This window comes from Pinus tabuliformis, chromosome 9 (assembly GCF_031772625.1).
Source record: "Pinus tabuliformis cultivar Carrire ecotype Pingquan chromosome 9, CPIR1, whole genome shotgun sequence".
In the NCBI taxonomy this organism is placed as follows: Eukaryota; Viridiplantae; Streptophyta; class Pinopsida; order Pinales; family Pinaceae; genus Pinus; species Pinus tabuliformis.
The window spans coordinates 151192797-151198005 of record NC_142307.1 but is presented as its reverse complement, the minus strand read 5'-3'; positions in this window follow the sequence as shown (position 1 = coordinate 151198005).

Sequence of the window (5209 nt, the reverse complement as noted above, 5' to 3'; positions counted from 1 at the left end):
CAAGTATATGATAATATGCAAAAGGGTAATATTATTATCATCAAACATGCGCATTGTTTTTAAGGGAAATACATCAACGAAATATATATAAGGCAATATTTCATAAGGAAATATATGCGCACTGAACCATTTGCATACAACAAAGGAATGTGTTAAACATATGCACTGTATTAAAACATAATCTTTTTGCATCCTGAAAATGGCAAATGAGTATGGCGGAGTAAATGATATTAGGCAGGGGATATGATTCAAACAGGCTTTCAAAACTTTCTCAAACTTATGGCAATACAATTCGATGGGCACGATGGTAATACGGCAAAGGGTAAGGATATGCGCCATTAAATTGAAATAGTTTATATGTGCATGGTTCATATGAGAAGGAATGAATGGTGAACAGCTATAGGTAATGGCGAAAGTAAAAAAAATAAAACCATGATTTATTTTTTTACAGCAGTCACGACATAATGAGTTGGTATGCAGAAGGATGGCCACGATGGAAGCAATCAAACAACAGAGAAGCGGTCAAATCAGAATTTAAACTACACCATCATCGCTATTTTGAAAGCTCAGAAAGAAAGGGAGTAACGATGTGCAGCCACTTGCGTTCATACAACACAATGAAAATATTTAACAATGAAAATATTTAAACACGGTTCCAATTATAAGTTTGATGGTTATGCACGGCGTACCAGACAACAGTAAATGGTAAAAAAAATTTGAAAACACCTTGTGGGAAGTAAAACGTTTTAACAAGAGCTACAGCTACAGTCAACAGGTAAAAACGTTTTGACATAAACCCTGTGCGAAGAGCTCCGCCATTGTGGCCATCACGGCCATTGAGAGGCTCAGGAAAGATGGTAGATGCCATTGGCATATGGCTGAAAGAAGTGAAACGTTTTAACAGAAGCAACAACGTAGAATATATAAGCAAGCTGTGAGAAGAATAATGCACTGGTTCAAAGAGAGAGCGTAATTCTCTCAATGTTAGCAGCGCTCCACTAGACTCCAGAAATCCCGGGAAAGAAGGTAAGAGATCGCCTCCAACTGTTAGTGGATTTCAAGGAAAAAATACTTGTGTTAAGCATTGCATTGTGAGCTAAAACTTCAGTTAAACAACCTGAGCGATTGCCACATATTTGCCATTAATTTAATAAATGAATCCTCGCAAAGGCAATTTTATTTAATTAAATTGGCGCTGGAGATCTGGCTGACGTGTAAGCTCAAGCAGAATGGACTGAGAAAGATATTTTGTGAGCAAAATGGTAAGAGCCAAAATCCGATTCATTTTCATTAATGCAGTGGATATTCTTGAGGAAATCTCGGGATATTTTAATAAAAACATCAGTTATAAGATAATGCATTTACCAGTGTCATTGTCGTCATTCATTGAAACTCTTCCATCAGTAAGGTCGTAGGATGTTTAGATGCAGTTTAACAGTGGAAAACGCAGGTTAATTGAGCCACGATGCAGAGGAATCACAACACTTCATCACAGCCAGTGAGTTTGCTTGCACAAATAAGGCACGGGGAATGAGTTGTTAACGGTGAAATGGAGACAATCAAAATAAATCATCTGACATATCCCGGTTCTCCCTGAAATAAAATGTTTATTACGGGTTGACTGCATGCTGAAGTAATGAATAAAAAGTTTGAGTGCAGTTTTGAAAACATGGAGTTTGCTGAGCCGAAAATTACACCTGTCCATGCATTTTTATGATCAAACAAGTCGAGTTTCAGTTTGATGCATGAAGGAATGGGTCTTTAAAAATAAAGTGCGGGCATATGTTTAAAGATTTGCGTTTATATTTGCTAATGCAAAGCCAAATTTATATTGATTGTCATATGTTGATTAAATAAAACAGTGCAATGGTTTATATTGGTCATTGGGCAGTGAATTGTCATATGTTGATGCAGTGTTTTAAATTGGTCATAGTTATATACAGTCCTAAAGATTAGTTATTGAATCTTGGTTTCCATGAACAGGGTAGAGATGTTGCAAAGATAGAGACAAAGGAGTTTTTTTTTTAAATTTGATGAAACAGAGGATAGAATATAAGAAATAGATTAATAAAAACATGTTTATTATGTTTTTATAATCTTTTTATCAAAATTTTGTTCATGTTTTTGAGGATTGGTCTCATCTCTTTGTCAAGGGCATTGGAAAAGAGGTAAGCAGGATGCTAGAGAAACATTTGAAGGAAAAAATTGATTTCAAATTGAATGATCATTCAATCTCAGAAATGCATTTCAATTTTGAGAAACTACTATTTTTCATTGCTTTTTTTTGGGCAAATGAAAATGAAATTTGAAAAACGAAAACATGGGTTTTCTTTAGAACGAGCCTAATTAGACTTCGTGGGGCAATTTTTTCAAATTCATTTCTGTTTGGGATATTTTTATGGTTCTTTCAACCCCTATTTTGCAAATTGCATGGGTAAACGAGTGGCTAAATTGAAAGTGAATGCCTAGACATAAAAAATTGCTTCTTTTAATGAGATGTAAGGGCAACTGGATATTGGATGCTTTGAGTAAAATTATTAATTTGAGTTGGACATGAATCCTGTGTGCATGAAAAGAGAAGAAGTACATGAAAGCATAGATATCCTTTTACAGGTAGCTCAAGAGAAAGCTTCATCTTCAAGGGACAGAACCATTGGTAGAACAGCAAGGGAGGTCAGCATACAGAGGCAGAAGATCAATGAGACAAAGGTAAGCATGAGGACATGCTTGAAGATCAGCAAGGGGGGGATGTTGGCCCTCAGTTTTGGTCTATTTTTGCTTAGGGAAACTTACCTAATTCTTATATTTTCCATCCATTTTCCATCATATCCATCTCATTTTGATGTATTTTATGCATATTCAGGTGTTTAATTTTAATTTTGCAATTTCTAGAAGTTTTTATGAAAATTGAGTTTCAAGTGCAATTTTGGACTGAATCAGAAATTTCCGTAATAGCTATGTGGATGACATGTTTGCAGGACACTTGGGCTCGAGTTTGATGCATGGATGGACAGCTTCGGAACTAGGACTAAGCTAACACCACTTGGTTTAGCCAGAACAAGCTTTATTAGGCCCGGTCAAGGCTGGTCAAACATGACTAGTCACTAGAAAATCCCTAGGAAATGGGCAGTTTTGAGATTTTATGGATTGACCATACTTCTTGGATGGAATGGAATGTTCGAGTGGGATATGATCCAGATTCGAATTATGATAGAATATGATGAGATTATAGATTAATGATATTGGGATGAGATTCGATCTTCAGATATTGGATGAGTTCGACTTAGATAGGTGATATGAGTATATATGAGTGTTAGAGATAATATAGATCAGTTTGTTTCATTAAACCTCTATTTAAAGCCAAGACTTTGATGGCTTTTGTAATGGAATTTGTATGTAACTTTTGTATAATTGGAGTTGGGAGCTAATTTGAAGAACTTGTTTTCATTCCAATTTGTTGTTCATGCTTGGTTGATCTACTGAAGTTGTTGTAGTTGAGATTTCTTCAAGTGTGCAAGGCAAGGGTAGAGGGCCCCCACACCAAGCTAAGTACACTTCTTGGTTCAATTTTCATAGTTTTCATAGAATAGTTTTTGTTTCAAATGTACTTAGATGTGTGATGCTTGTTGAATGAATATTGGTTTAATTCTAATCTACATATGAAGGAACACACAGGAATTTAAGTTAAATTCCCCTTCTATTTGATCTTGAACTAAAACTGACTTTCATTCTCCTTTTCTTATTTGAAGTTATTTATGCATTTCTGGTTTGAAGCAATGGTGATTGTGATATAGTAGGATTGTGAAGGAGGACAATCTGGACCTCCTTAGTTAGGAGCCTCTTCTTTTCCATCTTCTGCATCATAAACCATTGTTAATTAGTGCTCTTAGATTTATCTTCATGAAAGTAGTATTGTAGGGAAGGACAACCTGGTTCTCCTAAGTTAGGAGCCTCTTCCCTCATATATTACATAAATGAAGTAGAAATTGTTAAAATAAGTTTATATTTGTAATATGTACTTCCTTAATTCTTCAAATTTTATCTTCTAAACTTGATTATATCTGATGTCCATATACAGTGGATTTGCCTCCAAGTTTTACAAACCCGGATTGATAATTAAATACTTGTGTTAATTTAGTCAATAAATTAGCTCAACACTTACGATGGTTATAGTGATGTGGAAGTGATTTGATGAAGTGTTGTAGAGGCACCAGTGACTTCTGGAGGTCATGTAGAGGCTTGCGAAGCTTTGGAAGAAGTTTGAGAAATTTATGAGTTGAGGAAAGATGTTTCCCTTCATCCTCTACCCCAGTTGCATGGATGATGAGTCACGAGACAACTGAGAAGCTCCAGTTGTTGGTAGGCAGGCCTATGGGAGAGACTAAGGAGATCTAGTCAAATTTAACCTATGTTTTAGGTGTGGCCGAGTTTTTTCATGAGTTTTTCTCTGCATTCCTCACGCCGTTAAGCTAATTTTGGCATTGTCAGATGTTCTTGATCAGAATTTTTCAGCATATGGTAGGAAAAGTTCGCGGGTCTGCTAGAAGTTGATCAAGGTTGAAAATATCAAATGGATAGTGGAGTTAGTGGTTGACTTAGTAAAAAATCCTATCTTAACCAAATCTTAAGCGTGTGCAAAAATGGTTAAGTGATCCATAACATGTACAACTTACAAAGTTACTCAACATAAGAAAGTGATAAATAGAGGAAGGTACGAATTGGTTGGTTTTCTTGAGAACGTTAGAGTATTCCATTCTGAGGGTCTCGAGAATGAGTATATATTGCAGCAACGACTCACATTGTTTGGCATTTTTTTATCAATGTATTGTGTGCAGAAATTAGAGATAGAGTTTAGAAGAAGATTTATATTTTACGTTTTGATTGTGGCCTAAAATTGGCCGCTTGTGGTGTGTTAGAGAGCAGAGATTGTTGTGACTAGAAGAGAAGAAATAACCCTCTTAAGGGATTCTTTTTTTTTTTTAGATTTGATGTGTAGGATGATGGTGTTCGTGGGTTTCTCATGTTGAGCTGATTGAGAACCCATTATAAAACATTTATTAAATGTGGTTTGCATGGAGGAAGTGAAGGCGTGGAGGCTTAAGAGTAGACATTGATTTGGCATATTCAGTAAAAGGAAGATATTTCTCCATCTAGTTGGAGTTGGATAGTCCAATGGTAGTTGGGAGAGGATCGTTGGTCGTGGGAGCTT